The following is a 25542-nucleotide window of genomic DNA, read 5'->3' as shown; positions in this document are numbered from 1 at the left end:
TGGTTGGTTTGTTCATTTGTGCCTGCTGAAGTTTGCATGGAGCCTTCTTAGACTGATAAGAGGTCAGCTGGCCTCCATGGGCATCCTAAAACCCAACCCAGTGACCTGTCAGTTATTCCAGGAGCAACAAACAAACAAATCCACCTTGAAATGAACCCAGTATCTTAATAAGATATAACATTGGAAGTTACTAACAGTGTTCTGTAAATCACTACTTTTAGGATGCCTATACAATGGCAAAGTTCCAGCAAATGCCTGAAAATTTGCAGCATTCTCTGTTTACCAACGGCCTGGCCATTTTCTCAGCAGCCCCTGCCCACAGCATCTTTGGTGTCAGGGTCAAGCAATTCCTGGGTTGAGCGAGGGACTGGGAAGAATTCCCACATTTGCATGGGTTGGGAAGGCTTGCAGTGTGGGAGATCAGTTCCTATTGTGATAATGCAGATACCTGCAGAGATTTTTTTCTGATGAGTACTCCATGCCAACCTGCTTCAGAAGCATTTTGCATCTATTAATCCACCCGCCACCTATCCCATTAGCTCAGTGCTGTTACTACTCCCCTTTAACAGATGCGAGGGAAGATCTGTGTCAAATGTAATGTGGCCTCTTTGTGTGTGTGTGTGTGTGCACGCACGCGTGTGCGTGCATGCACACATGCGCACCATGACTGGAGTTTGAACTCAGGGCCTGGGTACTGTCCCTTAGCTTTTTTTTTTTTTTTTTTTGCTCAAGGCTGTAGCTAGACTTCTGGCTTTTTTTGATGATTTATTGGATATAAGTGTCTCATGGACTTTACTTCCCATGCTGGCTTTGAACTATGATTCTCAGATCTTAAGCCTCCTGGGTAGTTGAGTTATAGGCATGAGCCATTGGCCTTTTTTGTTAAGTGACTCTTAGAAGCCAGCTGAGATGTGCCAGGTAATATGACAGCCTACATTTACTGAGTTATTTTTGCACTCTAGGCATTGTTCTAAGAATTTGGCGTGAATTTATTTAATCTCAAAAGTTAGGTACTGTGATCCTGATCATATCTGATGGATAGATGGGGCAATTGAGTTACAGGGTAATGCTATAACCTCCCCAAGGCCACTTAGCCTTTTGCAAGATCAAGTGTCAAGCAAGCTCTTTTAACTACCTGGCCTTCTACCTCTGAGCTAAGGACCCTGGTAACAGCTGTTAAAAGTAGGAAGCGTGACAGAGGGTTAGAGGCTTTGGCCCCTTCAACCCATGAAGCCAATGTTGGGTGATTTGTTCCTTCCTGTGGCATCAGTCCTGTTGTTGATTTCATCAATCATTCTGGTTACTTTTTGTTGGTTTGCATCTGACCATCCCAGCCATGAAGGATGCAGAGAAAAACTATGATATGGAATAATAAAACAGACTTGGGAAGGTGTTTCCTTGGTCTTAGGGATGGTCAAGGCCCATTTTCCTGTGGATTCACAATGGCCCCGTGAGGCTTGTACTGAATGATCTTCTCCACTGGCCCAGGGGGAAACTAGCCCATGTAGGGTGGTGCAGGTTTGAGTCTATCAGGACTGATGTTGTCCTGGAAACCTTCACCTACCCACAGGATTGGGGCTCCTTTGTACTTACCTTGACCTTTCCTGTGTGTTTAGCAGTGTGCTTATGCTGTCTCCAATATGTTTTTTTTCCCCCTCCTGGTTTTCAGCCTTGACCCTCTCCCAGGTCACAGCAGCCTCGAGGCTTTCAGAACAGGTTGAGATTTTTTTCCTCAGGCCTGGAACTGCTTTTGTTACTGCCTGTGCATCTAAGCACCTGCTGAGCTGATGAGTTTTTCAAATGTCACTTGACTGTGGGGAGGGAGCCATGAATGGTTCTCAGGCACACACCATCCCACTGCCTCCCTGGGGTGGATGGTGGGTGGCAGATCCTCCTCTACCCCCAGCCCCCTTGGTGAAGGATGCTGTGGCGTTCTTGTTGGGGGTGGACACAGGTACGCTCCATCTGCTGCACAGCTTTCTGCCCTGGGGGGATGTGGTTGTTTCTGTGCTGTGCTGCTTTTGTACCCATGCTACTTCATGGGTTTTTTTTTTGGGGGGGGGCAGTTTTGAGAATTCAATGAATTTTTGATCCTTTTCTTTCTGGCTTTCTCTTCTCAGAAATATACACATGTACACAAAATTTTGTCCAGAAGTTCAGGGCTTTCCTCGTCACCCTTACATTACTAGCCTTCTGGTATCCTCCTCACCCGCCACCCCCTGAAATGTAGCTTAAAAATTGGGTTCTCGCTGGGCGCTGGTGGCTCACGCCTGTAATCCTAGCTACTCAGGAGGCTGAGATCTGAGGATCGCGGTTCAAAGCCAGCCCGGGCAGGAGAGACTGTGAGACTCCTATCTCCAATAAACCACCAGAAAACCGGAAGTGGCGCTGTAGCTCAAGTGGTAGAGCGCTTGCCTTGAGCTGAAGAGCTGAGGGACAGCGCCCAGGCCCAGAGTTCAAGCCCCACGACCGACAAAAAAAAAAAAAATTGGGTTCTCTAGGTGCCAATGGCTCATGCTTATAAACCTAGCTAATCAGGAGACTGAGATCTGAGGATTGAGGCTCAAAACCAGCCTAGGCAGGAAAGTCTGTGAGCCTCTTATCTCCAGTTAATCATCAAAAAGCGGGTAGTAGAGCGGTGGTTCAATAGTAGATCATCAGCCTTGAGTGAAAAAAACTAAGGGACAGTGCCTAGGCCCTGAGTTCAAGCCAAAGAAAGATGGAAGGGAAGGAATGAAGAAATGAAATTGTGCTTTCTGGCTGGGCTCTGGTGGCTCATGTCTCTAATCCTAACTACTCAGAAGGCTGAGATCTGTGATCTGGTTTGAAGCCAGTTTGTGAGACTCTTATGTCCAATTAACCACCAAAAAGCTGGAAGTGGAGCTGTGGCTCAACCTTGAGCGAAAATGATAAGGGGCAGAGCCTAGGTCCTGGGTTCAAGTCCCAGTTTACACACATACTCTGTCTGTCTTTTTTTTTTTTTTTTTTTTTGTCGGTCGTGGGGCTTGAACTCTGGGCCTGGGCACTGTCCCTCAGCTCTTCAGCTCAAGGCGAGCGCTCTACCACTTGAGCTACAGCGCCACTTCCGGTTTTCTGGTGGTTTATTGGAGATAGGAGTCTCAAGGTCTCTCCTGCCCGGGCTGGCTTTGAACCGCGATCCTCAGATCTCAGCCTCCTGAGTAGCTAGGATTACAGGCGTGAGCCACCAGCGCCCGGCTCTGTCTGTCTTATATACACACTGGGTTCTGTTTTGATTTTCAGGTTCTCTCTCTTGTATATTGTTGTTTATCAAAGTAGGAAAATCAAAGAGGTGATTAGGAAGTTGGATGAAGTTGTGACATAGGGTTAAGAAGAGAAGGAAGGGAAGGGAGGACGCTGTGGCAGCAGAAGCCCCTTCATCTTGAAGGATGCCCTCACCTGTGCCGGACAGACAGCTGTTGACCCAGCAGGGAGAGGATTCAGGGCACCAGAGCTCCTGCCTCTTCTTTACCTTCTATGATTGTCACTTCTAGACGACCTCCCTAGTGAACAGAGGTACAGGGAGGGCAGCTGCTCTGGGAACAGATCTCAGTGCAAACAGATGAAAGTCTGGGCAGGGCAGCTGGAGAATATAGCCATGGCTCTCTTAGATTCTTACTTGTCATTGTTGTTTGCAGCAGTGTCATAAAATGTAGCCCAGGTTGGCTTTGAATTTGTGATCTTCTTGCCTCAGACACCCTGCAATTATAGGAATTTGCCAGGCTTCCTTCTAGATTCTTACATCACTTCCGTCCAGTAAGTAATGGCATATTCAGGACTATTTGATCATACTGCAGTGTTTGGCCTGCGATCTGGGCCCAGCAGAAATTGCGTATTAGTTTGTCCTAAGGAAGTTTTTTCTTTTTCTTTTTTTTCTTTTAGTGATGGAAAGCTTCCTGGCTTTTGTTTCTTTTACTTTTCAAATTTTTATTTATGTATTTATTTTGCTTCCTGGCTTTTGTCAGATGCTTTCAATCCAGCTTTTTAGTTCTTTTACATTTTATTTGTGTACTCCTCATTACAAGGCCACATTGAAAGGCGTCATTGTGCCTCTCAATGGTTTAGTCTGCGGCAGTATCTCAGGGGGATTGTGTAGAAATTGCACATGATGTTATGTTCAAAGTACTTTTCTTATAATATGGTAACTTGATGTATAGAGATGGGAACTTCTTGATTTCTACAATGCAGTGCAATTATAAGAGGAGGAAAAATGGAGAAACTAAAAAGAATTAAGGGATGTAAGAAGCCTGTGAATTGGTTTATGAAGAATTTCCCCTAATTTTCTTGATTTCTCTTGTTATTCTTTCTGGCCTCTGACTCTTTTTGCTCTGCCCATTGGCTATTGCTTCCTAGCTGTCTTTGCTGTTTTTGTTGTGAACATGATCTTTCTTCTTATTATAGTAGTACTGATGTTAAACTATTATTTTGGTCCTGAATAAACTTTATCTTACCTTTTCTAGAATGTCTGAATAATTTTTTCCTTGAGACTATCCACTAGGAAATGCCAGGGTTCTTCAGAATCTTCCAGGCCCTCTTTCCTAACCTTACCCAATACTGAGATAGATTTGGGAGACTCACTATTCACTACAGGGGCCTAGTTGTTATGGTTAAAAAGTCCTGCTTTAGCCAGGTGCTACAATTGTAATCCTAGCTAATCAGGAAGCCGAGATCTGAGGACTGCAGTTCTAAGCCAGTTGTAGGCAGGAAAGTCCGAGAAGCAGCACTGTGGCTCAAGTGTTAAGAGTGCTAACCTTGAGCACAAAGAAGCTCAGGGACAGCACCCAGGCCCTGAGTTTGAAGCCCCAGGACCAGCACATGGGTGCTTGCGCTCTCTCTCTCTCTCTTTCTCTCTCTCTCTCTCTCACACACACACACACAAATGAAGAAGAAAGTTAACCATCCTAAAATTTAAATAGTATCTATATTTGTCTTCTTGCCAGAGAGAGAGAGAGAGGAGAGAGAGAGGAGAGAGAGAAAGATCAGATCTCACTATGTTACTTAGCTTAGCCCTGGGCTTCTAGGTATGAGCTATCCTTGGTTTCAGCCTCCTGAGCAGCTGGGATTACAGACAATGCGACCATGCTTGGCCTCTTCTTATTCATTTTATTGATTTAGTTTTGCATAGCATCCTGAACCTGGTAGGGGACCTGTGTTGCTGACTTGGGGAGAGTTGCTGGAGGGTGACGTGCTTGGGAGGGTGCTGGGTGTCCTCTCTGTTCATGATTACTCTCTGCCAGGATTACTTTGCTCTTGTCCTGTTCTAGGATGGTTTCTTTTCTCTGCTCACAGTTCTCTCCCCCAGATAGTTTTATAAATGCCTACTCTGATTCCCTTTTGTAAATGATGTTCTCTTTGCCAAAGCTGATTGTCACCCTAAAAGTCCTTTTGTTTTTACATTTCTAGGTGGATGGCTGTATTCTGATGTTGACATTGTCTGAAGCTTGATCTCTACATGGTAAGTAGGCAGTCTCCTGAATCTGTCTTTCTAAGGATATGGTGGATAAATGGATAAATTAATTTTCAGATTTACTTGTATATCACATATTTGCAAATCTGTGCCTGGTGTTTATTATTTCTCACTGTGGTCCTTCCATGTTGCACCATTTGTGGCTATATTTGGAAATTAGTGACTTCAACAGGATTTAAACATCTGTACCCATTTGTATGTATACCTGGAAAAAGAGGAAGGTGAGCTTTGCACCAGTGACTCACACCTGTGATCCTAGTTACTCAGGTGTTTAGATCCAGAGGATTACAGTTTAAGGCAGCCCAGAAAGAAAAGTCTTTGAGAACCCATTTGCAATTAACCAGCAAAAAGCTGGGCTGGAAGTATGACTCACATGGTAGAATACCAACTGAGCAAATAAGCCAAGTAAGTATGAAGCCCTGAGTTCAAACCCCAGTACTGTACACACGTGTACACACACACACACACACACACACACACACACACACACACACACACACACACACACACACCCGACATCTGTCAATATTTCAGTAGGAATCTAAAAAGATTAGGGTTCTTATTATACATCAGCACAATGTTATTACCACATGAAATAAATAAGAATTTTCTCGTTACTGTCACTGGATGTTTGTGTTCAGATTTCCCTGATTGTCTCATAACTGTGTTTTCACAATTGCTTAAAAATTTCCCAGGACAAAACCAGGCACCAGTGGCTCATATCTGTAATTCCAGCTACTTAGGAGGCTGAGATCTGAGGATTACAGTTCAAAGCTAGCCCAGGCAAGAAAATCCATGAGACTTAAACACCAAAAGCTCTAAGTGGAGGTGTGGCTCAAGTGGTAGACCACCAGTCTTGAGCAGAAAGAGCCAGCCCTAGGACTGGCACCAAAACCTCCTCCCCTCAGGGCAATCAAAGGATCTCTACAGCATCCAGTATGATTATGTACACTATGTGCATGTGTGAAGTTCTCAGAATAAAACCCATTTGAAGAAAACTACTCTGAAAGAAAACAACATCCACACTTGACTGCTTTGTTTTGAGTCACGTTTCCTGTTCTGGTTCCATCTTCTTCTTCCCCTTCTCCCAGTGCATTTGGTCAGGAAGTTGGAGCTATACTCTGATTCCCACAGTGTACATCTTACCTCCTTGGGTGGACCTTTAACGTGTTTCCTTGTCTCCAGGTTTCTCATAAAGACTTGACCAGATTCAGGTTCACCTTTGGATTCTTAATATGTTTGACATTGGAGTGAAGATTTGGTAGAAACTCACATCTGTAATCCTAACTACACAGGAGGCTGAGATCTGAGGATCATGGTTCAAAGCCAGTCCCGGCAGGAAAGTCCGTGAAACTCTTATCTCCAATAAACCACCAGAAAACCGGAAGTGGTGCTATAGCTTAAGTGGTAGAATGTTAGCCTTGAGCTGAAGAGCTGAGAGACAGTTCTCAGGCCCAGAGTTCAAGCTCCACGACTGACCAAAAAAAAAACAAAAACAACAAAACCCTCAGTGATAAAAAAAAAAAAAGCTCCTTAAAGTATATATTAATTAGAAATCTAAACGTATATCAATATATCTTTATTTTATTGTAAAGGTGATGTGCAGAGGGGTTATAGTTACATAAGTAAGGAAATGAGTACATTTCTTGTTGGACAGTATTACCTCCTTCCTCATTTTCTCCTGCTTTTCTTCTCTCATGACTCCCCCCCTACCCCCAAGTTGTAAAGTTAATTTTCAACGTAGTGTCTTGTGAGTATTGCTGCTGCATTGGTTCACCCTTTGACCTTTGTGTCACCATTTCTGTGATTCCCCTTCCTGCCCCCAAATCAGATAAATTTATATACAAGATTAAGGGTAGCGAAATAAAAAACAATGATAACAGGATAAAAAATGAACGAAAAAAGAAGTAACTGCAAACAGTACACTAAAAAAACCCCCAAAACACAAGACTTCTCATTTCCATAGCATCATTTTATATGGTCATATGTACATAACTATTGAGCTATTGTGATCCTCTGCTAGAACTATCCTAGACATATTCTAGTTATTACAAATGAAGCAAACCATGGAACCTATATTTCTTTGGGTCTGATTTACTTCACTTAGTATGATTTTTTTCCCAAGTCTTTCTCATTTCCTTATGAATGGGGCAGTGTCATTCTTTCTGATGGAAGCAGAGTGCATTGTATTCTATGACTAATGTTGCCTGGGCTGGCCTTGTCTCTAGAACCTCCTGCCTTGAGTAGCTAGGATTACCATTGCTAGCCTGTAATCATAAGCAGATGATGGTAGAGTAGGATAAAGTATATGGGGGGGGGGGGGAACCTAAGAGACAGGGGAATAAAAAAGAATTACCTAAAACACTCCGGGGTCCATCAGTATGAAGGAGGTTAATTTACCAATCAGGTGCTTATTGATCATGTGTTTCATTCCTTTTTGCCAGTACTAGGGCTTGAAATCAGGGCCTATGCACTGTCCCTTACCACTTGAGAAATAACTCCATTTCTGGCTTTTTGGTAGTTTATTGGAGGTAAGAATCTCATCGACTTTCCTACCCAGGCTGGCTTTGAGCCTTAATCCTCAGATCTCAGTCTCCTTAGTAACTAGAATTATAAGTATGAGCCACCAACACTCACCAACACCCTTTTAATGTTTTATGCTGAGGATTAAAAAAAAGTGGGTTGCATTTTTCTCCTAAAAATGACTGAGCTAATTCTAAGCCATTTCCACCCCATTATATTATATAGTACATAATTAGGGATGATGTGAATTTCTTTATGTTTAAAAAAAAAAGAAATGGATTTAAGGGTGTTTTTTCTTAGTTGCTTCTTAATACAATAAAAAACCCAGGGTGTAATTATTAAAAATGGTAGAAGAATAAAAAATGGTGACATTACTTAGCAAAGATTCTGTTTCATAATGCATTTGGATATAATTGGTATCGTAATGTATAATTAATCTTTGAAGTGTGAAGTTGAAGTTTGGGTGGAGAAGAGACTTTTAGGACCTGGTAATGTTTGAATTCCTAGGGAGGCACTTCTAAATTGTGCGCACACTCTGTGTCTTTGCTACCTGTCTTGATTTCTTTATAAATGGGTAAAGAGTTATGGAAGTTTTTTTAGCTCAAGACTGGTACTCTACCACTTGAGCCACAACTCCTCTTTGGCTTTTGGCTAGTTAATAGGATAGAAGAGTCTTGCAGAATTTTGACCTGGGTTGGCTTCAAATTATAATCCTCTGATCTCTACCTTTTGAGCAACTAGGATTATAGATTTGAATTACCAGTTCCCCTGAAGTACCAATTCCTGGTTTGGAGACACCTTTGGGAAAGCAATAAATAGCCAATTAGGTGAGTTCTATTTACTGATGAATGCTATCTTGATCTTGTTAGAGATGAGGGAGCTATAGTCTAAAACCAATTTACTCAGTCATGCTGAATAGTAGAACAATGGCTGTTTTGGAGTATTTTCTGTTATGTTTTGTTTTGTTTTGTAATGGTTGGGGATGTAATTACAGTTCAGCAGCCTTCCCCTTTGACTGTCCATAGGAGTTTGAACCAAAAGAGCCATTATTTTGGTATCATTGAAGATCTACTAACAAAAAGTTTCTTAAAAAGATGCTTACTGGACACCACGTGGAAAATGAACTGGATATGCTGGGGGGGGGGGGAACAGGAGGGAAAAACTGGGAGCGAATGAGGGAAGGGGAGACTTGGTTCAAAAAGAATTGTACTCATTACTTATTACCTGATTCATGTAACTGTAACCTCTCTGTATATCAACTCTGCAATAACAATTTAACAAAAAAGGTGATTAGGGAAGAGACAAAGAGAATCAGAGAAAAGAAAAGAGGGAAAGTGGAATGCCTTCATCTGCACAAACATTTGACCTAGAAGGAGGAAACTTTCAAGGGGAACTGGGTAGAAGGGTGTCTGGGTACGGGTAATGAAAATCAAATCAACCAAGTGTGATATTGGATTTTGTTTGGATCCTGGCTTGAGGAGGCAAAAAAAAAAAAAAAAAATCTAGAAGGGAGTGAGGTCGTCAGAATTGGTAACACTTAAAAACACAGTCGTGATACTGGGGATGGTAGGGGGCTGGGCCTATAAAAGGTAGTATAGGATTATATTGAGATAAAAGATCCTTCTCTTCTAGAATTGTCTATTGACACCTTTATGGGTGAGAATATGATGCTTGAGATTTTCTTGGAAATGAACGTGAGAGTGTAGTGAGTGTAGTTAAGCAAGATTGGACAGTTGAAGCTGGATTGTGAACATAATCCAGCTGTTCTCAGAAGAAAGTGTTTCCGTAAGGCTAAATGTGATGAATGCTTGTCATACCAGCACTTGGGAGGTAGAGGTAGGAGAACTGGGAATTCAGAGTATGCTTTGGAGCAAATCTCTTAGAAAACAAAAGTATTTCCATAATAAAAGTTTTTAAAAATGGAAAACCGATCAACTTCAACAAATCATGAGCTATTTTTTTGCATTAAAACAACAACAACAACAACAACTCCTCAGTGGCTGTGTTTCACGCCTGTAATCCTAACTACTCAGTAGGCTGAGATTGCAGTTTGTAGTCATCTGGGGTAGAAAAGTCTGTAAGACTTCACCTCTTCTCCTCCCCTCCAATTAACCAGACTGGAGGTGTGGCTCAGGTGGTGGAGCACCAGCAGAACAAGCAAGTCGAGCGAGTGGGAGGCCCTGAGTTCAAACTCCAGCATCACAGAAAGGGAACAGTAGGGGAAACTAGCCAACCTTTATCTTTATGACAGTCCTCCAAGCCTTATTGAGGAAACTATTTTTATTTTTTATTTTTGGTCAGTCATGGGGCCTGAACTCTAGGCCTGGGCACTGTCCCTCAGCTCTTCAGCTCAAGGCTAGTGCTCTACCACCACTTGCAGCTTTTTCTGCTTTTGTATTGCTAAGGAATGGAACCCAGGGCCTCATGCATGCAAGACAAGCACTCTATCACTGAGCCACCTTCCCAGCCCCTTAAGCCTTGTTGATACTTCCTGATTTCCTTGGTAGAATCCCTTTCCCTGTGGATGTGGGAAGAGGAGCCTGAGAAAGCTTGTGCTCACCAAGGTAGCCTAGGCTTTCTCCTTTGTGCTCTGGGCTGCTGTGACCCTCTATGGGCCAGGGGAGAATCACTGTGCTCCCAAGGAGTTGAAACAGGAGGGTCTTCCTTCCTGGGCATCTCTCAGCCCTTCCATTGCCTCCCAACACGACCCCGCGCTTCATATTCTGTGTCACTTCTTCATGTTGAAATTCTCAAGGTCATTTGAATTGGATTACTTGCAGTGTACACACTTGGCTAACGTCTTTATACTGTGTGTGTGTGTGTGTGTGTGTGTGTGTGTGTGTGTGTGCGTGTGTAGATCTTTTTTTTTAATGAATAAAATTGTTTTTTTGAACTCTAATTTTATTGCCAGATTTGTAATTTTTCTGTGGTTAGTGTTTGTGAGGCTATGCAGCACAGCCCTAACATTTTGTATTAACAGTGGGCTAGCCTAGGGTGGTCCGCTCGCTGGTGTGAAGGGCCTGTCACTTGGCACAGGATCTGTCATTCTTCCCACTTGTGGTGACTGAATTGGTCCCGCTGGCATATTGGATAGTCCTCCCTTACTATCCACTGGGACATGTTTCAAGATCCCACACGATCCCGCATGAAATCACTGATGGCACCAAACCTTAACCTATCCTGTAGTTTTTCCTACTCATGCATACCTAAGTTAAATTTATAATTTGTGCACAGTAAGATAATAACAATGAGTTACCTTAGATCTTTGCAGTGTGCTTAGCAATATGTTAAGATTTTAGTACATGCCTTTCCCCCGCCCCTCTTGCCTAGTGGAGGATTTTCACCTTTTCACTTAAAGGAAGTACTTTATGGCTTCTCCTTGGAACATAAGAATTACCAGCATCTCTACTCTTGTGCTTTAATAAGTAAAATAAAAATCACTAGAACACAGCAGTATGGAAAGTGACCATTGGGTGGGTAGCATATACAGGGTGGATACATTGGATGAGGGATGATTCATGACCCAGGTAGAATAGTAGGATGGCAAGATTTCATGATGCTACTCAGAAAAGCAAGTAATTTAAGACGTACAAATTATGTATGTCTGGATGTTTTCATTACATATAAGAAATTATATTAGCGATTATATATAATGTTATATAATGTGTTTATATATTATATAAATATATAATTATATATAATCACTTTGTATGCACAAATGTACACTCACACTCACACACACAAAACTGGGGCTTGAATTCAGGCTTTGTTCTTTCTAGTGAGTGTTCTGCATTGAGCCATGCTTCTGACCCAGATGGAACATGTTTGGTACCTCTAGACTGGGTGTCTAGGCCAGGAGGCTGAAAACAAACAAACAAAAGAATCCAGAACATTCGTATTTGTCTTCAATCAAGCGTAGCCACAAGTTGCTTCTATTTTTTTCTTTTTCTTTTTTTTCTTTTCAACAGAAATTTCAGCTACTAGTGAGGTTAGTTAAAACAGCAACAAATAGTCACAAAAACAAAACCACAAAACCAACCTCCCTAAAACCCAAACCCAAAATACAAGCAATAAAACCCAGTTTCTTTTTTCTCTCCCCTCTTCTCCCTACTGTATTTGTTTTCCTGAGTCAGAGAGGGCAGTAACGGATGGTAATTTTAAATTCACCTTTAAATTTTTATGAGAGAAAGTGGAATAGGTCACCTTATAAGCTGAATAGATCTTTGGGTGCATCCAGGAGTTTCCAAGCCTGAGATTTTGGTTATGTGGGCAGCAGAGGGCGACGGCACTTGTGACCATAATCAGAGTTTAATGTGGTCACTAAAGGACACCCTCCCTCCCTTCCTCTTTCCCTCCCTCCCTCACCCCCCCCCCCACTCTCTCTCTCTCTTTCTCTCTCTCTCTCTCTCTCTCTCTCTCTCTCTCTCTCTCTCTCTCTCTCTCTCTCTCTCTCTCTCTCGCTAGTCCTGGCGATTGAACTCAAGGCCTGGGTGCTATCCCTGCTAGCACCCTGCTACCACTTGAGCCACAGCTCACCTTCATGGTAGTTTAATGGAGATGAGAGTCTCACCAATTTTCCTGCCAGGGCTAGCTTCAAACCATGATCCTCAGATCTCAGTCTCCTGAGTAGCTAGGACGACAGGCATAAACCACTGCCACCCAGCTTCTTTTTATTATAATAGACGGCATTCAGAATGGCCAGGGGAGACTCAAAAATCTCCTGGATATATCAGATTATTTCCCACAGAATTTATACTTCATACAAAAGAATCCTTCAGGGTGAATTGTTCCCTTTTCAACAAAACCAGGGGAAAGTAGTACAAAATAACTATGTTTAAAGAACATTTGCTAGATTCTGTCAATAAACAGTGAAGCTTGTCATATCACTCAGCAGTGTGCAAGCCAACAGAGTAATAAATACTAATAAAAAAAGTTCAGATTCTCCATTTTTATAGAAAAGCAACCATGAGGCCTTGTAGTTTAAGCACCTTGGTCAAAGTCAGAATTCAACATACTAACAGGTGTTTTGTCACAGGAGGTGTGGGCATGGGCTATTACCTCCCATATGGAGGTGACTTCCCAAAGAAACATTGCCTCCAGGATCCTGTGATAAATGGCCTGTAGCAAATGCAGTAGCTATCTTTGCACTTTTTTATTTCTTAGAAAATGTTGCTAATTTACAAACAAATGGTTGCATTTAATTATAGACTTATTATAGACTTATTGCATATATACTGATATATGTATATGTATACATGTGTAAGTATATCAGTATGCATACTGATATATGTGATATATATACATAGCTATCAATATATGCAATATCTAAGTATTTATAAGTATTAAGTATATATATGTGACATATGAGTATTAAGGTATATATAGTATAGCAGCATATATGTGTTGCATATATATATACATGTAATATATCAGATTATATAAATATTATTATAGATATTACATAAATATATATTTCTTGAACATAGAGCCTTGTGCTCTCCTCTGGCTTTTTCACTTAAAGCTGGCGCTGTGCTTCTTGAGCCACACCTTTACTTCTGGCTTTTCACTGGTTAATGGGAGATATTGCGTCTCATAGACTTTTCTGCCCCTGCTGGCTTTGAACTGTAGTCCTCAGATCTCAGCCTGCCGAGTGGCTAGGATTATAGGCGTGAGCCACCAGTGCATGGCTAGGAATATGTAGAGATTTTGAGTCGAGACTTATTGATTAGTTTTGAATCAGGAAGCTGCTGTATCATGGCTGTTTTCTTGTGTGGATTCAGGTTGATCAGACTGTCGACAGCAGAAAAGCCTGAACAGATTTTAAATTTTACAGTCTCCACTTCAGAGTGTATTAGAAGTTGTTGGCTAGCTGCTATTGTAATGTCCATGGGACACCTTATCTTTAACACCCTTCATATAAACACTGGTCTTGCTTCTGGGAGCTGCAGAGGTTAGAATTGATTTTTATGAAATTTTTCACTTAATGAAATCTCATCAGTTTTTATCCTCTTGGCTCTTTTAGTATGAGACCGAGGAGGGTCTGAGGATGAACAGTTTGGTGAGACTGTGGTTTTACTTCAGTTTCTTTTTGGCTTGTGGGAGTCTGTCTCCCATGAGGTCCAGCTTTTATGAAATATGTTCTAAATGACTTGAATGGGATCCAGTTCTGTCTGATGTTTTCTATTATGTAACCAGTCAGATTTATGTTGCACACGATGAATTTCAAACCCCACTTTTTAGGGGATTTGCAAGAAGGCCTGGGATGCTCAGAGCCTCCTAGAGAATGAAAACTTGGAAAGCCACAATAGTTCAGGACTCATTATAGAAACCACAGCTATAAAATAGGATTCTTTTGATTCTTATTGAACATCAGAAGTGATATTTCAGAAGCTAAAAGATATTCAGACCTGATGGACCACAGGAGTCTGGTATCTAGGGAGTTTGTTCCGGTGGGGGGTGGTGATTGCTTATGTTGATGGCATTGAAAGTGGCCGTTGATGGTCCAGTGGGGCTTTTTCTCTGGCACATTTGCAGGGAAGGGAAGGGAGGCTCAGAGCAAAAATGTACCAGAAGGATGTGAACATGTACCTCTATGAGCTTAAAGTTGTCCTTTGGTACCCAGTAAAGATTGCTTTCAAGACCCATCTTGGATATCAAAATCTACATGTGTTCAGATCTCTGGTATCAAATGGCCTAGTATTTGTATAGTCCATATATATCTTCTTATATACAGAAAGTCTCATCTAGATTGTGTACAACTGCTAACATAATGCACATTGCTATGTAAATAGTTATGTTATACTGCTTAGGAAATATGACAAGAAAAAGTTTGTACACATTTAGGACAGATATAATTGCTTCCCTCTCCCCCCAAGTATTTCTTTTATCTGCATTGATGAATTGCCAATACAGAGCCCATAGATGTAGATGGTAGTCTATACCTTTTAAGATTATTGTTTTAAAAATTTGATTTTATTTTGATGATAGTTTAAAATTCTACCATGGGGATATATAGCAGAATGGCTTGTGTACTAGGTGGTAAAAAGTGTTTTAGGCTGTGGAGTAGCACAAAGCAATTGTTATATGGGAAGAGATTGTCTCTCTCTTACTGTTTTATAAATACCTGGGGAGCTGGCCCTGAAATGTCTGTTCCTTGTTTCTTGTCTGTTTTGTGGTGGTTTTTAATTATTTCCACTGACAGAAAGCACTGGGGAAGGGCATAGGCCTGGCCATGCCCCACACGGAGCTCTTCCTAACCCGTTCATTTCCAACCTTCCTTCTCTTTGTTTTTTAGACTTAAAGCTGGGGGGTGAGAGAGGAGTGCCTATGGCTTCTACTTTTCAGGTCAGCATGTTCTCTGTTTACATTGTTCCAACTTGGTATTGATCCGTTCACTACTACACTGGAGCAAACCTAACCAATCACTGACGATTTCTTCCAGACCTGTATAAGTCTGTATATCCTGGTAGAAGAGTATATCACCACTCTCAGATTATTTTCCTTCCTAAATTGAAGGAAATTGTTAAAATGCAGAATTTTAGGGTCCTGTCTTTAACAAACATGTTTTCCTTGATCAAACTTGAGTCTGGCTCCTCTCAGTCCTTTTAAAAACATTATTTTATTTGATATGAAGTAATTGTACAAGGAGGTTACAATTCTATATGTCAGGTTGTGAGTACAGTGCACTTTGATCGCTCTCACCCCTTCCATTGCTCTCCCGTATTTTTCCACCTTCCATCCTTACTCTCATTATGTAGTTTTTTTTTTTTTACATATGCCATTTAATACCATGACTATTTTATGGAGCCTTTTTTGGGGGGTGGCCTGGACTTGGACCTTGATCTTATCTTCTCTTTGGCCCACTTAGTTTAGTCTTCACAAAGAATCTTACCATGCTAACCTCTACCCTCTGTCTGAAGACATTCCTTATCTTTCACCTTTGACCTAGAGATTATCTTTAGCAAGAATCCCATTAGGCTAACTTAGCAAGAGTCTTCAGTCCCTTGATGTTTTATCATAATAATTTTTATCCACTGGTTCCCAAACTGTTCTTTGACTACAAATTCTGTCCTACCTTTGCTATATTCAGAGTTGTGCTCAGTCAAGTCAGCCTGTCCATTTATTTTATTTATTTATTATTTTTGTTGGTCATGGGGCTTGAACTGTGGGCCTGAACGCTGTCCCTCAGCTCTTCAGCTCAAGGCTGGCACTCTACCAGTTGAGCCACTATACCACGTCCGGTTTTCTAAGTGTTTTATTGGAGATAAGAGTCTCACAGACTTTCCTGCTCGGGCTGGCTTTGAACTGCGATCCTCAGATCTCAGTCTCCTGAGTAGCTAGGATTACAGGCGTGAGCCACCAGTACCCAGCTGAACATGTGCATTTATGTGTATAATGGATTTGATCTGTGTCACTCTTACCATCGGCCTTTCCCTCCTCCATTTATCCCCTCAGCCTTCAGAGCCCCATTTTCACACGTGTGCATTTATATCATGACTGTATTTGCTTTCCATAATTCTATGAAGGACTATGAAGACCTGTTTGAGCTTGTAGAAGAAATGATTTGAGCAAATTGCAGTTGTAAGGAAAAAAACTAGATGGTGTGTGCAGAGCCTTTCAATGAAACTTTTCTTATTTCTTTTTTGAGCTTTATAGTTCTTAATACTGTTTATTGCTAAGATACTGGAAAATACGATACAACATGCTGGATGCTTTCTAGGTTGACTACAACTCTGATGTCAAACAGTATTAGCTGGCATTTGGCTTCTTTTATTTTCTTTTTTCCTTCTCCTTTTGTTTTATTTTCCTTTCCAGTTTTTTCCTCCTTGCCCTGACTTTCTTTCGTATGGTGGCTTGAACTCTGGCCTTTACACTTTCCTTATTTTTTTTCCCCTCAAGGCTGGTTCTCTACCACTTGAGCCACACTTCCATTTTCAGCATTTTGCTGGCTAATTGGAATCTCAGATTTGTTTGTCTGGCTGGCTTTGAACTGGGATCCTCAGATCTTAGCCTCTTGAGTAGCAGGATTACAGATGTGAGCCATGACACCAGGGTTTCTGATTTTCTTTTTCCTTCATTCTTACAACTGTAGGAGGTTTGAGTACTATTTTATCCAATGAAGGAAACTGAGGTAGAGAGAAGTCAATAGCTACAAGGTTACAATGCCAGTGATCAAACCTGTTGACCATCAGAAGCAGAAGTAATCCAGGGTTTTGTTCTATCTTAGTTGCCATTACATTCTTGCACATCCAGTGATTCTTAGAGAGAGCTGCCCCTTCTCCTTTTACACATAGATTATGTGACTCAGATGGTTATGGTTTCTGGGTTAGCATTCAGGGCTGCCAGTGTTTTAGGATGTGGGTAACATCAGCTCTATTTCTTAGCTATCTTTATGGTGTACCACATGCTCAGATAGAATAGGGACCTTGTATATGGTAATGACTGGACCACTAGAGTTTCTTTTGGGGGTCTTTTGATAGGATCTTACCATTCTGATGACATTTTGGGAGTTTACATAGTATTCTTAGGGATCAAGAGAAATGGGTCTCTCTCTCTCCCCTCTCATTATACCAACCCCCTTTTCCTTACCAGCTTACTCTTGAAAGCTAATGAAACAGCAGTTTGTTTGCTATGCTGCGGTTATTGCTTGTCCTCACAAATGTTCATGTATTGGGACTCTGGTCCTTAGAGGTGAAGTGGGGTCTCTAAATATTTTGCCAGTGCTGGCCTTGCATTGTCATCCTCCCTGTCTCTGCCTCCTGAGCAGCTGGGATTACAGATGTGAGTCATTGTCCCTGGTTTTCCTGTCTTTTACGCAATATTCTATATTTGCCAAGTAAATGGTCCTGACTTTAATGGTCTGATGTTAGCAGTTCTTTTCACTTTATGATGGCAGTATGAATTCAGTAGAAACCATGCTTTGAATTTTGCATTTGACTCCTTTCCTACATAGCGACATGTAATTCAATCCTCTGACTTGATGCTGAGCCAGCAGCCAGCCAGGCGACAATCATGGAGGAAACACCTGGTCTTCACAGCGGGCTGTGTTGCTAAGCTCTGCTGGGCAATAGGTTAGGTATATTAAGTGCATTTTAGATTTCACATATTTCTAATTTATGATGAGTTTGTCAGGATGTCGCTCCATTGCAAGTTGAGGATCATAGGTAGTTAATTCAGTAGTTATTTATTGTGTGCTTTCTTTGGGCCAGGCCAGAGACCATTTCTGGAGGAAACTTTCCTCTGGAATACCACAGAATATACCTGGGAAGAACAGCCATCCCTGTCCTGGTGTCTTGACTTCTCTCTGGAGAGACTTTCCATATGGCACCTCTGCATTTAGGAGTGGGAGGATGGGATGATGCCATGAACCATCAGCAGGTGAAAGTACCACTGAGGTTATACAACTTGTTAGAAAGTAGGGAAACCAGCCTGGTGCCAGTGGATCATGCCTGTCATCCTGGCTACTCATGAGTCGGAGATCTGAAGACCCAGGTTCAAGGCCAGCCCAGGCAGAAAAAATCTGTGAGACTCTCCAGTTAACCACCCAAAAGATGGAAGTGAAGGCGTGCTTCACGTTGATAGAATGCGAGCCTTGAACAGAAAATACCGAGTGAGAGCAGAGCATGAAGACCTGATTTCAATCAAGCCCCAGGACTGTCCCCCCCAAGTTAAAAAAATATATATATAATCTAAAATAGAAGTTAAGAAAACAAAGCAAACAAAATGGCTAGACATTTAGAGATGTGAAGCTTCAGTTACCTGGTAAATTCTAATACATAGAGTAGTGTATTCCTGACTCTTTGATCAGTACATTTGGTCTGTGTATGTACTCTTTTAAGTTGTGTTGCTTCAGAATGTAAGTCAATTATCACCTTCGTCTTAAAGCATAATTAAAATGTCTCTTTTCAGCCATCAGGGGATCATTGCTTTTTTATTTGCTGCCTCCTCTTCATATGTTCTGAGGAATTTTCCAAACTTTCATAAGCACTAGCTCGCCTTCCGACTAACAGAATGAATTATAAAATGCAATTGCCCTTGAAGCATCAATCAGATGACGCCATCCATTTGCAGAGGTTTTATTGCAAGTGGTGAAACTGACATATTTGTTTTCATTCTCCTAACACCCACTTTACTCCATTTAATCATTTGAATGTTGTTAATTTGAGATCAAGACACATTTCAGAGGAGTTTGGCTTTGAAGAACAAGGTAAATTTGATTCTTATGCAGAGTCTCTAATGAGACCAATAACTAGAATTGGCATTGTTTATGCTGGCAAACCCTCTCTTCTTTGTTTCATTCCTTCTTTCTTTTCTTTCTTTCTTTTTGTCTGTATTGGGGCTTGAACTCAGGGTCTGGGTGCTGTCCCTCAGCCTGTTTGTGCTCAAGGCTAGCACTCTACCACTTGAGCCACAGAGCCACTTCCAGCTTTTTGAGTAGTTTATTGGAAATAAGAGTCTCATGGGGACTTTTCTTCCTGGGCTGGCTTAGAACCTCGATCCTCAGATCTCAGCCTCCTGAATAGTTAGAATTACAGGTGTGAGCCATCAGATCTCCCTCCCTCCCTCCCTCCCTCCCTCCCTCCCTCCCTTTCCCTTCCTCCCTCCCTCCCTCCCTCCCTCCTTCCTTCCTTCCTTCCTTCCTTCCTTTTTTTTTTTTGTCTGTAATAGGGTTTGAACTCTTGGGGCCTGGGCACTGTCCCTGAGCTATTCAGCTCAAGGTGAGTGTTCTACCACTTGAGCCACAGCACCACTTCTGGTTTTCTGGTGTTTTATTGAAGAGTCTCACAGACTTTCCTGTCTGTCTGGCTTTGAACCGCGACCCTCAGATCTCAGCCTCCTGAGTAGCTAGGACTACAGGCTCTTGCTTATTTCTTAAGAGCCAAGATCAAGAAGACTAGCAAGAGATACAACAGCTCTGACGAGATGGGCTTCCAGTTTCTCTAGCTAGCATTCAGTTGCTTCAGTTGCTTACTTATCTGCCTGATCCTCAGATCGCAGTCTCTTGACTAGCTAGGAGACACCTAACCCATTAGTTTTAATTGATGACCCTCAGATCTTAAACAAGGTGTATATTTTTTCCTATGTAATATCGACCATGTTGGTTTCAGACCTTGGGCCTTACAAACCTCTTTTTCTTTCTATTCTGATGAATTTTTTTTCTTAGGTAATTTACACTAGAAAATGGGATGCAAAACACAGTTTTCTGAAGAGTAAGGTTAAGAAGCTATGTTGGCCTTCACTGTGGAAACAGAATGTTAGGGCAGTCTCAGACGCGTACAGCCTTTGATGATATGGCTTACTAAGGGACCTGAATGAGTTTATGATTCAGTTCTTAGGTTGAACTCTATGCCTTTAAGGCTTTAAGATCATAGTTCATATTCTCTTTAGAAATGGACTGTAGTTGAGTTTCTTTCCTTCCTTCACAATCAAGGAACTAACTCTGACCCAGTGTTAACATAAATCAAGCTTACGTTTTTATAAACCATAAAATTCCAATATGGATGTTTTCTAACATAACCTAAAATGAGCTGAAATTTATGGCTTGGGATCGTTTGCTTAGTTCTATTAAAAACAGAATGATTCCATGGAGCCAAGGTCTGTGTAGGCAGCTTTTCTTTTGGGACTAGAAATATAGTGGAGAATTGGCTCTTTCCTGGTGAGCCCAAAGTTTCCAACAGTACTCTCTGTACACACATTGTGCCAGTCTCACATAGGAGCCTGTTAGAAATGCACAATCTCACTCAGGCCGCACTCTGACCAGCTAAACCAGAACCTTCATGTACACAGGGTGCTTGACTGTCTTTTTATGATCCTGAGGTCTGAGGGGCTGTCAGATGTACTCTGCACTCAACACTGTACATCTTTTGCCGCTCCTTTCTTACTTCTTGTTAGGACTTGGTTTTGGGAAGAAGCAGATTTGTGTGGTGGCCTCCATTCTATTGATCTGTATACTGAGATGTGTTGAAATTCTCCAAATTCCTTAGAAGCACTGATTCTATTGTGAAGTCGGATCAAGCAAAGCCTGCTCTCTTTGTCTTTATTTTCCTGTAGTGTGCCTTTTTAGAGGGCTCTGGAGTGTTTCCTATTAGTTCCTGCAGCTCTTGTGCAAGTGGGACCTGAGGGTTTCTCAGGCATATGAACTGCTCTGAGCGGAGGGTGTTTTTCATGGGTGTGATGGCTGATGATCCTAATTGTTTTCTTCTTTTTATGATGTCCCTATAATAATCCAACATTGCTCATTTGCCAGATTCCCAGTCAGGTTCTATTAAGAGATAGTTTTCTTAATGCCAGCTCTGTGGGTGTTTTTGTTTTGTTTTGTTTTTGCCAGTCCTAAGGCTGAACTCAGGGCCTGGGCACTGTCCCTTAGCTTCTTTTACTTTCAGTGCCACTCGTGGCTTTTTCTGTTTATGTGGTACTGAGGAATCGAACCCAGGGCTTCATGATGCTAGGCAAACACTCTGCTACTAAGCCATATCACTCTATGTTTTTAAATTACATAGTTGTTTCTTATAATGATAAAATCTACTGTATTTGTCTCTTCTGGCTCAACCTTTTGTTTTCCATTTTTGATTTTCTTTTTGCTGGACCTGTGAATGTCTTTACAGGCCGTCTTCACATCTCTTATGGTAGCCTTAGGTTAAATGTTTTAGGTATACACTTACTGAGTAAACAATATAAATTTTTAAATGCTTCTAATGCATGTTATTGCTGAGTCAGGGTCCAGAATGAATATTTTAAGTGTTGTCATGTCAGTTCCTGAATGTGCTGGCTCAGTAGTTTCCTTACAAGGACTGCCAAGGATTTAAAAAAGTTCAAGAAGGATCAAGGTGAATCTTCTGTTCTTTGACTACTCAGTTAAGATGGTACATCAAGTTCAGGATATGTCACCTTTTACTCTGAGCACTCCGTTGTTGAGTGATAATGCATCGCTTGCCTGTGGTCCCAGTGAATGTTTTCATTGTTTTATTGTACTTTTAAATCATGTTCTCACAAGGCGCCTGTGGCTCCTGCCTGTAATCCTAGCTACTGGGTAGGCTGAGATCTGAGGATCATGGTTACAAAGCTCACTCGGGCAGGAAAGTTTGTGAGACTGTTCTCTCCAATAAACTACCAAAAAAGTCAGAAATAGAACTGTGGCCCAAGTGGGAGAGAGCTAGCCTTGAGCAAAAGAAGCTCAGAGACAGGGTCCAGACCCCAAATTCAATCCCTAGGACTGACATTAAAAAAAAAAAAATCAAGTTCTCATGCACTCAAGTGCAGGTTAAGAGAATTAGCAGTAGCAACCCAAGAATAGTTCCCCTTTTGAGTACTGCCCTTGTCCACAGAGCGCTTAATCTGTGCTGTCACTGAACCTCAATTTTATATCTGAGTGAGAAGGCTGGAGGAATCCAGTTAGAAGGTCTTAGGTAAGGTGAAGGAAAAGCTGACTCTAGAGCAGCTGCTTCTCCGGGATGCTCAGGGATGCTGGCCAGCCCTGGGCTTCTAGGTCACATCTAGGGGAGGCCAGGAGAGACATAGAGCAAGCAATCTGCACACACTTTCGGCTGGGGATGACTGGGATGGACCACTTGGTGGGGGGTTGGCTTCAAAGCTGCCAGAGTGTGTGACCTTGATTCCCCTTTCTTTCCTTCAGCTCCAGTAAAAGCTGAGCAGGTTCTCAGAGGCCTTGGTGCCCTGCTAAGACTAAAGAGCCACTCTCGGCGAGGCGAGCTCTGTGCAGAGTCCGGAGCTGTTGGTGTTTGCCAGCATCTTTCTTCTCGGGCACTGTGTTGCTCTGTATTTCCAGGGAATCTCCCAACAGAAGGTGGTTTCTTGCTTTCCTTTTTATTTAGGGTGACCCCTCTCCCCCTACACTTACTGTGAACTTTTCTGATAATAGCTTCCATGGAGTTGGCTGAGAAACTGCAGAGAGCTCTCTTTTCATGTTGTGCCCTGTGCTGGCCCATACCAGGATGGCCGCTGCGCTTTGTGCGTAGCTGTGGGCTAGGGGAGGGTGGCTGCCCTGGCCTGTTCTGCAGTCTGTGCTAGGAGCTGGTCATGTATCCTGAGTCTACTGCACTTGCATTTTGTGCATTCCTTCAAATTGGTCCCTTTGCTTTTGTTGTGCCCTTCCCCCTCTGTCCCATACTGTAGCCAGAGGCCATCTGTTAGGTCATGTGGTAGCACTTGGTTCAGTACCTTCTGTGCTCCTGAGACCCCAGCTAGGGAGGTCCTGGTGACTTCAGCCCCCTTTACTAATTGCCCTTGCTCCAGCACACAGCCTTGATGCTGCTGTTCCCTTTGCCTGGAACTCTTCCCCTAACTAGAGTACCCTGGGCAGATGTGGGCCTTTCAGCCACACTCTCCCTAAGGGTCTTTTTAGTTTTCCTTTTTGGCACTTCTGGGGTTTGAACTCAGGACCTTGTGTGTACTTGCTAGGCTGGTGATACCATTGAGCCATGCTTTCAGCTCTGTGTTTCAGTGGTTTTAGTTAGCATAGGTTCTCATACTGCACCAGTGTGCCATTGAGGATCACAGGTGCATACCACCATGTGTAGCCTCCCTTTAGGGAGACAAAGTCTTGCTAGCTTTTCTATTCAGGTTTGTCTGGCTCCAAAGTCCTCCCATCTCAGCTTCCCAAGTGGCTAGGATTACAGAGTGAGACATGGTGCCCAGCCCTGAAGGGTCCTTTGAAAAAACCTACACATCGCTGACTGTAGGTCACAATGGGCGATGGGCCCTGTCTTCTATACTGTGCTCGATGAAAGAGCTTTCTCCCGGGGTAGGAGAATGTCTTTCACAGGTCGTTCATTTCAGTCCCATGACGGGTGGTGACTTGGCTCCAGCCAGGATTTTTCCTTGGATCGTTTTAGATGCGAATTGGCTTCGCTTGGGCACCACAAGGTGGCCTGAGATAGCCTAAGAAGTCCTGCAAGTTGCAGTAGTGTGAGAAGATTCCTGCAGCGCAAGCCACGAGGTACGCTTAGACCCTGAGACCTTTTTGGAAAATTCAAATCTCTAATTAGTAATGGGTACAGAGAAATATGGCAAGACATTTGTAGTGAACCAAACTCCTATGTTGATCTTGATTTTTATGAAAAATATTTAGGCCTCACAAATCAAATGAAGGTTAATAATATTCCTGGGTTTAGGGACATAGGTTTTAGATAGAATTCAAACATCTGTATGAATGCTCGGGGTCAGGTCAGGAGCTGTGAATGGACCGCGGTATGCTTGAAGCAATATTTCATGTTGGGTCTGATCAGGTTGTCAGCTGTAGATAATGGTGACATCTTAATGTCCTCTTGTCTCTCAATGTTTTCGTTCTGTTCCTTCATTTCTGACTTTCCTGAGTCTTCACCAGTTCCATTCTGGGTATGAAGCAGTGGGGTTGGTACTGGGGTGTCCTGGTGAGCCTTGTGTCCAACAAGCTTATAGCTTGCTGGAGAATGTACGTGTGATCACAAGCATTTATGACATGAGTCAGAGGGGAAGCCAAGTGGGTGGGAGCCCTGAACGAGATGATGGCTTTTGTACAGGGATTAATTTTTCATTTGCGGAATATAAACACTCGAAGTAGACTCTGTAGGGTACATAGGAGTTTTGCAATAATCTAGAGGCTCAGGGTGGGGAAGGGATGAGGAGAATGTGGAGTGTGATGGTCAAGGTGTGGCAGAAGAGCGATTGTTCTGTGAGGCCCTCCTCCCATTTGTTTCATGTGGAGTGCTCATTTTGTACAAGATTAAGTTTCACAAATTCAAGGAGACCCTCTGTGTTAGAAGAGTCACAGAATTTTCTCCATCTTTTTTTTTAAAGTATAATTTTATTGTTATTATTAAGGTACTGGAACTTGAACTTGGCATGGGCGCTGATCCATAGTTTTCTCACTTAAGACTGGCATTCTACCACTTGAGCCACTTCTCAAGGAGTGTGTGTGTGTGTGTGTGTGTGTGTGTGTGTGTGTGTGTGTGTGTGTGTGTGTGTGATTAATTAGAGTTAAGAGTCTCACAGACTTTCCTGTCTGTGCTGGCTTTGAACTGTGATCCTCAGATCTCAGCCTTCTGAGTAGCTAGGATTATAGGTGTGAGCCAATGGTACGTCTTAACATTCTCCATCTTCCAGAGGCATGTTGTGAGGTAGGGTACACATACTTCCTATTTTTATGGAGCATCTGATCACCATCCCACACAAAATTATCTCACGGACTGTTTGCTGAAAATGTGTTTTAGAGCAGTTTGCAGTTGCAAGTTGATGGTAGCCTTCTCTTACTCCTGCGGTGGTGTGTGTCCATGGTGCATTTTGGGAATATCTTGGTTTGGTTGATGTATTTGTTTAGACGTGACCTTTTCCTGGTTCCTCTTCCCTGGGTTTTTGCCTGCTGAGGAAATGATCCTCAGATCCTTTCCATCTGCACTGGTGGCAACAGAAAAGAGATTTTTGTATTTTCTGTGGTCCAGGTCCAACCCAGACACCTGTCCTTCAGAGACTCATATTGTTCTGTTGCTGTCATTTCCTGATGCAGAGGCCTTTTTATTTTCTAGTTCTGGAAGTCATCA

General features: G+C 42.3%; 1 protein-coding gene across 1 annotated transcript in view; it reads left to right on the top strand.

The window, feature by feature from the left end:
• Positions 1–25542, top strand: part of Tiam1 (TIAM Rac1 associated GEF 1) — a 347016-nt gene that overhangs the window by 76554 nt on the left and 244920 nt on the right. Inside the window, exon 2 of the mRNA XM_042687299.1 lies at positions 5422–5473. The gene's annotated coding sequence lies outside the window, so the exon portion shown is untranslated. The remainder of the gene's footprint in view (positions 1–5421; positions 5474–25542) is intronic.

The sequence above is a fragment of the Dipodomys spectabilis genome, unplaced genomic scaffold (assembly GCF_019054845.1).
Source record: "Dipodomys spectabilis isolate Male_0828 unplaced genomic scaffold, ASM1905484v1 ptg000107l, whole genome shotgun sequence".
NCBI classification, from domain to species: domain Eukaryota; kingdom Metazoa; phylum Chordata; class Mammalia; order Rodentia; family Heteromyidae; genus Dipodomys; species Dipodomys spectabilis.
Note: the sequence above shows the minus strand (reverse complement) of the source record. Positions and strands in the feature narration are given on the sequence as shown.